The sequence below is a fragment of the Lutra lutra genome, chromosome X (genome assembly GCF_902655055.1).
Source record: "Lutra lutra chromosome X, mLutLut1.2, whole genome shotgun sequence".
Taxonomy (NCBI): Eukaryota; Metazoa; Chordata; class Mammalia; order Carnivora; family Mustelidae; genus Lutra; species Lutra lutra.
Window position 1 is genome coordinate 83,853,904 of NC_062296.1, and position 10,549 is coordinate 83,864,452.

Below are 10,549 nucleotides of genomic sequence, written 5' to 3' on the forward strand. Positions count from 1 at the left end.
ACGATATTAGAGACCAAAATTCGGGCACTAGTGCTTGTTGCTAATGGGGTGTCTTTGCTTTGAAGCCTTTTTGGCAGCCATAGCTAGGAAACACACACACGTGCTCACACACGTAAGCATATTATATATACACACACGTGTTAGAAGTGATGGGGTCACTCTGATGCCTCCCATCCATCCCTGCAGGATTCTTCCGTGCTTTTCCGATTTCATATTTGTGTGTCTTCTTCCACAGTGAGGACCCTGGCTCCCAACAGTACCACATCATCTCATCATTTGCTCAATTCCACAAAATGCCTAAAATAGTTTCGCAGTTGCTTCAGTCATACCATGCTACGGAGCAAACCTACTTAAAAATAGGCTCTGTTTGCAGTTCTCCACCTCCACGCCCCTGAAGACAGAAGGTATAGAGATAAATACTATGTTCATAAATGACTTGGATTCGTCCTCACTATCCCCAGCCCTCCACAATGTGGTGATGTTGTTCATTTGAAATACAGCTGAGCTCCCCACCTGCCCCCGTTTGCTTTCAGTTTTAGCCCCCCTCCCCCATCCTTATGGATCCGACTGAACTTTTTGAACATGTAGAACATTAACATAGTTCCACAAAAGTCTACAAAAAGATACTGCTTCGACCAGTGTCCCTCCCTCCTGTGTTCCTTCAATGGTGTTCCCTTCCGCTCCTTATGGGTGACCAACTTCTGGCTTCTCCTTCCTGCCTTTCTTTTGGTAAAGACGAGCAGACGTACATGTGTTTCTTTGTTCTCCCATTTCCATAGCATTCTCTATATGCTCTGTTGCACTTTCCTCTTTTCACTGAAGAAATCCTGGAAGTCGTCCCGGGTCAGATGGTGAGATTGTGCCCGCGCTCCGGTCCCGGCGCCTCGCACTCCTCCTGCCGCTGTGCCCTCACCCAGCGGCGCACTTGTATCTGCACCTGTAGGCGGGTTCCGATATGCTGTCGTTTAAGTAACGCTGTGATCGATAACCTTGTGCATATGTATTTTCATCTTGCTGAAAGTGAACCATCAGGGTAAACGAACCCATGAGATTGCGGGCTAAAGAGCACTCCGTAAATGGAACAATCCTAGGTCCCGCCAGCCCTTCTCCACAGGAGTCACGCCAAGTGCCTGTTTCTTCCAGCAAAGCAGGAGCCTGCCTGTGTCCTCACGGCCTGACCAGTGGAGTGTGTTGACATGGTTTTTAATTTTTGCCAATCTGATCCATGAAAAATGGATCTCGGCGTTGTTAGAAAGAAAACCGTAGGCCCGGGATGGAGTCACGGATGCTGGGCCAAGTCACCAAACCGGGCTTGATACCTAACCCACCTGTATAGGTCAAGTCAGGACTTTTCTGATCCGCACCAGTGAGGTAATCTGTCACGGGGGCTTTCTGGCCAAAGGAAAATGAGCTAATCTGCATGAAGGACCCCCCCCCCCACACACACACACAGAGCAGCCCTTTTCCCTAATGGAAGGTGACCTTGCCTGAAACAATCCTTTCTTCTGCCAGTAACCTCTTGCCCCAACCTCCTTCCTATAAAAGCCTTCCGTTTTGTACAATTCTGCAGAACTCCCTTTTACGTGCCAGAGAGGATGCTACCCGATTCGTGAATCAATAAAGCCAATTAGATACGCACATTTACTTAGCTGAATTTTTGTTCTTTAGCAGTGTTGTTTTTAATTTGCATTTCAACCAGAGATATTTTTTTAAAGATTTTATTTATTTGACACAGAGAGAGATCACAAGTAGGCAGAGAGGCAGGCAGAGAGAGAGGAGGAAGCAGGCTCCCCGCCGAGCAGAGAGCCTGATGCGGGGCTCGATCCCGGGACCCTGAGACCACGACCTGAGCCAAAGGCAGAGGCTTAACCCACTGAGCCACCCAGGCGCCCCTCAACCAGAGATATTTTAATTTTAATTTATTTTAATTTATTTTAATTTTAAACTGTTGGAAAAGAGTCTTGGTTAGAGGTATGATTGTCATGTTCTGAAGCCTTGTTAGAGGTGAATTTTATAGCGTCTCCACTTGATAATCTTCTCTAGAAAATTCTCTGAGAATCCTTTTCATTCTGGAAAAATCTTAGCATACCTCCCATCCAAACTGAGCTAGATGACTTCTGAGTCCTTCTGTCTGCTCCCCCCGCCCCATGTGGTTTTTCCTGCTGTTACTCAGAAGGGTCTCTTCTAAAGCTTTCTTGCCCCACCTAATGGGCGAGGAAGGGAATCAAGCTGTCTGTTGTTGAGCGCTGCCTGGAAACCTGCTGAGTGAGATTGAGCAGCCCCGCCATGTTCTAGCCTCACAGAACTTAGCACAAAATAAGACTCTGAAGAGAATGAGACCTGGAGATTGATAGTCATGGCTTCAACACACTTCCAGAGCATGTATAGCTCAACCATGTTTTAGAGAGTTAATTAAGAAGTCGGCATCCTTTCTTTCTTAGCTGTGCTGATTGCTACATGTGTAATCTCTGCGCATAGCTGTTGCTGTAGTCAGTCTCCAGGGCCTCGGATGCTCATTTTTCGAAGTTATTTATTTATGCAAATTGGAAATAACTTTTTTTCTCATTTAAGAGTAATACATGCTTGATGAGGGAAAAATCCTAGAAATTATGGGAAAGCGTAAAGAAAAAAATTAAAATTATTTGTACTCCCACCACTCAGTGATATCCACAGTCAACAGTTTGGTCTCAGTATTTTTTGGATTTTGGCACATAGATACCCACTCTGCACACACACACCTGCCTGTGCACACACATGCACACCCATATACACACACAGTTTTCTACTGTTTTTTCTCTCTCTCTCTAGATATATAAACTCATACACAAAAGTGCTCACGTTTTTCTATCTCTGATAGACACATTCACTCTTGTTACAAAAATTAGATAGTAGTAAACTTACCATTTTGTATTTTGGTTTTGTCACTTAATTTACAGTGAACATCTTTTTCTTTTCAGCCTAAACTCTGTAGCATAATGGTTAATTGCTCCATAGTAATCCTTTTATAGCTATACTTTAAATTTTTTTTTATCATGAACTTGTAGTTGTACATAATTTTTCAGCATCATAAACAATGTTTATGAACACAGATTTTGGTACACCTGCGTAAGTATTCCATTAGCATTAATTCCTAGAAGTAGAATTGTTGAGTCCGAGAGTTCATGTTTCTATTAAAGCAATACAGGCAGGCACACTGGGGTCAGCAGAATAACGCCATCCCATCCAAGATGGCTGCGTCCTCATGCCTGGAGCCTATGACCTTGAGACCTTACCTTACTTGACAAAAAGAATTTTGCAGATGTAATTAAGTTTATGATCTCAAGATAGGGAGAGTATTCTGGATTTTCCAGGTGGGCCCAATATAATCCCAAGGGTCCTTATCAGGGAAACAGGGAGACGCGTGGGTCACAGAAGGAGACATGAGGATGTAAGCAGAGAGCAGAGAGCCCAGTGCCTTGAGTGCCCACGGAAGCCCCGGCATGCAGGCGGCCTCTAGCCTCTGGCAGAGTCCCAGGAGGAATGCAGCCCTGCGGGCACCTTGATTTCAGCCCAGGGAGACCCGTTTCAGACCTGTGAGTTCCAGAGCTGTAAGAGAGTAAATTGCATTGTTTCAAGCCACTACACTTGTGGTAATGTGTTACAGCAGTGACAGGAAACTGCCCCACGCACAGCTTTGCCAATCGTCCTAAATAAGGCTTGTCTCCCTGCCTCGCTCCTTTGTGTCTTCAGTTCCACTCCCCGGGGGGAGCCACTTTCAACGCTTATAACCTCTTTCTTCTGGCTTTACCTATGTCTAAATAATGTGCCTATTCTGCTGTTTCTCAATTTATTGATTTTGGCCACTATTTATTGAGTTACTGAGTTCCTTTTAAAGTCGATGAGGATTTAGCTCTCCTATATTACTACCCCAACTTCCAACCCCAAAGTCTCCCCATATATTATTGTCATACCCCTCTGGATCATCCAGGATAGTCTCCCTATCCCAAGGTTGGCTGATGGGCAACATTAATTCCATCGGCAAATTTAATTCCTCTTTCCCACATAACCTAATATATTCACAGGTTCTGAGGAGTAGGACCTGGTATATTTGGGGGGGGCCATTATTGTGCCCACCATATCCTCCATCAAATCTGCCAGAGCTCACCGATAACATGTTCCACACACTTGGTTAAGCCTGACCCCCCTCCTAGAGCTCTCCATGCTGGTGGAGCTGAACCGATTGCCCTCTGGGCGCGCTATGGAGTCATCCGGGTATTGTTTTTTCTCTGCTCTCTTGCATGGCATCCTGTGTTTCCTGGGTCTCGTGTCTTCTGCGTTCTTAGTGTGCTCCTTTCTTTCTCGAAGGTCATCCTCCCGATGTTTCTGAAGACAGTATGTGAGAGGTATGAACTGGAATCCTTACATGTCTGAAAATGTCACTCTTCTACCTTCATATTTGATTGAAGGCTTGGTTGAGTATAGATTTCTAGGTCGAGGATCATTTACTCCCAGAATTTTGAAGGTATTGCTCCATTGTTTTCCAGCTTCTAGAAACCTTACCAAGAAGCCTGATACTGTTCTGATTCCCAGTCCTGTTGCTATACAGCTTGGTTGTTCCCTCTGGAAGCTTTTGGGATTTGTCACTGGTGTTCTGGAGGTCACGATAATATGCCTTGGTGTGAGTCTTTTTTCATTCGTTGTCCTGGGCACTTGATGAGCCCTTTGCATGTGGAGACCATTGTCCTTCAATTTAGGGCCATTTTTTTGTATTATTAATTAGATAATTCCATTCCTTCCATTTCTTTGTTTCCTTTTTTCCTGGACTGTCTATAAGTTGGATATCGGACCTTCTGGAATATCCGTATTTCCTATTCTTTCTGTTCTGTTTTCCATCTCACTTTTATTCTACTTTCTGGCAGATTGCCTTGACTTTATATGACACCTCGTTTATTCAGTTTTTAAAATTTCTGCTCTCATATTTCAGATTTCAAAAATATTTCTCATCTTTTGATTGTAACAACGTTGCCTCCTTTTCCTCCTTCTCCCTTTCTCCCTCTCTCGCTCCCTTTCTTTCTCTCTTTATCCGTGTCCTGTCCTTGTTTCATGAATGCAGTATGTTTTCTTTTACCAGTGTGGGTGTCAATGTTGGAGTCTCCGTTTGTTTTCTATATACTTTTCTTTCCTTAGCTCCTTGTTTGTCTCTTGTCTTCACAATAGAAATGTTCCTCAGATGTCTGGTGATCTTTTATTGATATTGAACACTGAAGCTCTTAAACCTTTTGGCCATGCCGTGAGCCTGGCAGTGGCTCCGATGAAGGGTGACAGAGCAGGGCGTCAGCTCGGGTCTGGTAGGAAACACATGCTGCACTTAAACTGCGCCATCGAGAAGGGCTTAATAAAGGATAATTTATGAAGATGTGGGCAGGCTTTAGGGGAAACAGCAAAGAAGGGTTCAGTATGACATGGGTAGCAATAATGGAGAGCTTTTTCTACCTAAGGCCTAAAGGGCAAAAGGAAGGAGTCATTTGCAATTCAGTGAGGGTCTCCATATGGAAAGGGGTAGCTGACTGGAGCAGTGTCCTTAGGACACAGCCTGTTGGTGACACAGCAGGGAGGGAGCAAAGGAAATATGTACCCTGACTTGTCTCTCCTGCCACCCATCTCTGCCAGTGCTGTCCACTAAAGGAACTTGACAAGAAGTCATCCACACTTGCAGCACTCAGAGCAGGCTGGAGAGAGACCAAGGACGGAGAAGGAAGACCTCCAGCATAGGCTGTATCGGTCTGGGTCTGGTCTGAAAAACAGAAGCCGCTCTGCATGTTTCAGGTATAAACATTTGAATGTAGATGTAGGGGCTCACGTAGAGGTTGGAAGAGCTAGAGACAGTGTGGAGGTACTGGTTAGGGACACTACTCAAAAGCTGAGGGGAGCTGACACGGAATGCTGAGGCCCACGGCTTCCAAGTCTGCCACAGAAGCCACAGCAATTCTCCAGAATCTCTGAGACGGTCCCACCACTCACCCCAGTTTACAGTGGTGAAGTATTCCCAAAAGCTTGATGGGAAGCCTCTACAAATCTCATCTGCCCAGGTGTCTGGTTTCCACAACTTCCAGGGAACTAGCGTTTCCTTCCAGTTTCTCCCACATCAGCATCTAGGGGTCTTTCCTCTACACCTCATTGGTCTTTCTGCAGGAGGAGATTCCCATCCCCTGTCTGTGGCAGGGAGGGCCGGCAGGGAGGAGGGCCAGGCTTGGTCATTAGGGTTCCGTCAACTGGATCCTCTTGGGTTTAATGTCTGGTGCAGCAGGGTTAGCAAGGGACCCAGGGTCCAGACAGCAACGCTGTCCCCGATTGCAGCTCTGAGCCTCACCTGAGTTTTGCACAGCCGGCGGGTTTCCTTCCTGAGGTCTGCTGCACACCCCTCCGGGATGGTTTCTTGCTAAGCCTGTTACTGCTCTGGGCAGCTGTTTTAACCCTGGCAGTGCCTTGAAATGCCTAGATCTGTGATGTTTCCTTTCCTGTTCTCCTTGTTACTATGGGTGGATTCCCTCTTTATTCCTTTACCATCATTTACTGGGATTTGAGAGTGAAAGATGGTAACACAAGTGGCTAGTGTGCCAGGATTAACTAGAACTGTGTATTTCTTAAGATTTTGTGACAAATCGTCAAATTAGATGTTCACTTTTAAGTCTTGTAGTAATAATTTTTAAATTTTAAGCTAAAAACATTTGTTCAATTATAGTTATTATTTATTCTAAGATAGACAAATAAGGAAAATGTTAAATAATAAAGGTATAACAATCTTTATTATTAAAAAAATTTTTTTTTGGTTTACTTATTTATTTAGAGAACACAAGCAGGGGGAGGGCCATAGGGAGAGGGATAGAGAGAATCCCAAGCAAACTCCGAGTTGAGCTCAGGGCCCGATGTGGGGCTTGATCTCATGACCCTGAGATCATGATCTGAGCTGAAATCAAGAGTTGGACGCTTAACTGACTGAGCCACTCAGGCGCCCCTAACAACCTTTAAAAGCAACCTTTTCCATTACTGAAATTACGCTCATTAAAGAAAGTGTGGAACATTGCCAGGCACAATCCTAAGTACTTTATAAATGTTAGCCCCTTATAGCCTCATGCTAACCCATTTTACAGATGAGGAACCTTAGGCACAGAGAGGTTCAGAAACTTCCCGAGACTGCACACCTGCTAATCCTGGGTAAAGCCTAAATTGTTCAGACCCAGGCCAATGGCTGCAGCTCTCCTCTATTGGCTCAGAAAATAGAAGGAAGAAGGATCAACTACAGTCACATGACACCAAAATGACCTTTTAACCTTATGGAGTATTTGCTTCCAAAGTTGTTAATGTATTTTCTAAGTTAGAAGACAATTGTAAGTCTAGGGTCTGGGTAGATATGTACTCTGTGTTTTATCACTCAGTGTTATGTCATTAGTTTTATGTATATAAATTTTATTGCAAGCAAAACACTCACAAGGATCCATTTAAATTGTATATTAAGGCCACGGAATAGCAATTCTAAATCAGGAAACAAACTGGGTTGCTTTGTTCAACTTCAGACAACTCCCTAGTTCCTAATGGCATCACACACAGGTAACTTCACATTGCCAGGCCTGCTTCTCTCTCTCCTACTAAGGGACATAGGGCATGACGTTTAGCCTCTCTGAACTTGAGCCTCCTCACTTGTAAAATGGGGATAATAACATTTCACATGGCTGTCGTGAAAATTTAAAAGAAGAGAGAAGAGTGTCACAGCCCCCTGCTCCTCCATATATGGTAGGGATTATTATCCTAAAATCACGTTCCCTGCCCGGGGACATTTTCAAAAGACAGGCAACACTCTGGGTTTTTATGCAAGGTTCAACTTTTTTACTCCTTTATCTGGGCACTGAGAGAAGACCTAGTCTGTATCTGATAGGCTACTTGTGCGGCGTTTACAGTTAGGAGAGACTGATGTATATATAAAACTTCTCAGAAAATTTTATTATGAACACATGCCACAGTTTCAAGATTCCCTCTTGGCCAGGACATTTTCTGGGAAGTGACTGGTTCAATGATCATCGTTAGACTGGACATGAGGAAAAATAACGTCAGGCTAAAGAATGTCGGTAGACCTCTGACCAGAGGCCAACGGAGAAGGTGGGTGGGTGGGTGGGGAGGTGGCTAGTTTTTTCCCAGAAAGAGCTTAATCTCCTTAAAGAGTATCAGAGAAGTCCTTAAGCATTTTTATCAGGAATTCTAATTTTTTTCCTAGAAGGTTATGAAACACATTCTCAAAAAGTTTTGTTCCAGACAGGTTTAATATTTCACAGTCAAATTTATGAGAAAAAGAAAAGGCAATTTGGGAATCCTCCAAGAAAAAAGTCCTGCCTCCCCAAGGTTCTCAGTTTCCATCTTTAGAGCATAAAAAAGGAGTTACCAGCTCAAAAAAAATACAATTATAGCATGTGGAAATTGTCATGTATCTTAGTATCATTACACATTTAACAAATCCCTGAGCGAAGATTCCATCAGAAGTTAACTGTGATCAACTATCTCCGCAATAATTGACAACTGCGAAATTATAGAAGACTTCCACCTTCTACAGTGTATCTTTGTTCTATTTAAAAGATTTTGGGGTGCCTGGAGGGCTAAGTGGGTTAAGCCTCTGCCTTCAGCTCAGGTCATGATCTTAGGGTCCTGGGATTGAGCCCCACATTGGGCTCTCTGCTCGGCAGGGAGCCTGCTTCCCTTCCTCTCTCTCTGCCTGCCTCTCTGCCTACTTGTGATCTCTTTCTCTGTCAAATAAATAAATAAAATCTTTAAAAAAATAAAAAGAATTTAATAATAAGCACGTATTATTTTTGTAATGATAAACACCAGGTAAGTTTTACCATCTTCGAGGTGTGGTCACTGGTAACTCCCTTGAGCAGGTCATCAGAAGAGCAAACCCGTCATCTGGGCTCCAGGGAGCTGAGGTTCTCAGCCTTGAGCTGCCTCAGAATCCCCTGGAAGGCTGGGTCCGTTGCGGCTCACCGGGCTGCACCCCCCAGAGCTCCTGAGTCAGAAGGTCTGGGATAGGGTCTGTAACGCGGGACAGTAACGTGTTCCCACGTGCTGTTGCGGCTGCTGCTGCCCGTCTGGGGACCACACTTCAAAACTGCTGTGGTCCAGGAAAGACAATTTCCACAGGGCAATCAAAGCCAAACAAAGAGGAACTTCACTCACTTCTCACTTTTGCCTCTGGCTGGCCTGTAATTATTTTTAAGAAGAGGAACTTGATTTGACTGGCTTTTATTTAATAAGAAGTTGTGCTGGGAAAGAGTTGTGCCTTATTTTATTAAATGAGCGCTTGGTTTAGAGACTAAGTCCTGTGGCCTCTGGGGCTTGAGGACCTATCTGGAGTTGGCCGTGTGCACGGGGGGCTTCACAGCTGGCGGGTGGCTGTGGCTCATTACCCTCCGCCCAGGCGGCTGGCTGTGGTTTCTCTGAACCCTGAACGGATGACATCGCCGGTGATGGGGAAGCTATTATTGCAATATTGAGGGCCTGTTTGGGAAGCAGTGTGGTGGGTGTTAGGGGAGTAGGCAAAACTGGTAAACCTTACTAGGTCCCATACAACCCACCGATTATGAATAGAGTCATTCTCTTTTTTTTTTTATGGTGGTAAAATATACATAACATTTACCATTGTAATCATTTTTAAGTGTATGGTCCAGTGGCATTAAATATATTCACGTTTTTCCGTTCATCTCCAGAACTTTTTCATTTTGCCAAATTGAATCTCTGTGCCCATTATCACTCTTTCTTAAATATATAACCACCTTTGAGATATAATTCACATGCCATACAATCCACCCATTTTAAAGAATATAATACAATGGTTTTTAAGGATATCCATAGAGTTTTGCAACTATCACTGCAATACATTTTTAAACACTTTTGTCACCCCTAAAAGCAAGCTCGGACCCATTAGCAGTCACTCCCCAATTCCTCTAGCCCCGGGCTCCAGCCCCTCATCTACTTTCTGTCTCTACAAATTCGACTATTCTGGGTGTTTCAGGTAAATGGAATCTTATGATATGTGTCCTTTGACGCTGGCTTTTCACTTAGCACCGTGTTTTCAGGGACCATCCATACCATACCATAGGTATATCCATACCGTAGCACAGATACACTTCATTCCCTCTTGCATTCACTTTTAATAAGATGCAAATTTGAACTCATTATCTCCTCCCGGCCTGCAATGACTTCCTTCTCCACTTGGTTGATGTTTCCAGCTACTCAGCTTCCAAACCAGCTAACAAAATATTTCTTTCAAATCCTCCATCTGTGCTCCCTACCCTCTCCCTAAACCGACTGCCTCACCAGATCTGACAAAGTTGAGACATGACTCTAGAATGCTAACCCCTCCACTTTGTCAGTGTCATGGCCGTTGTATTTCTTGCCTTTAATGTCTCGGGCCTATCCAAGGCCTCCCACTTGCAGACTCTCCATCCTCTGGTCCCACTTCTGGGGGCTCTCCAGTTACCTTCCTAAAGTCAGTCTACTTGGAAACCCCTGCTCCTACCCATTG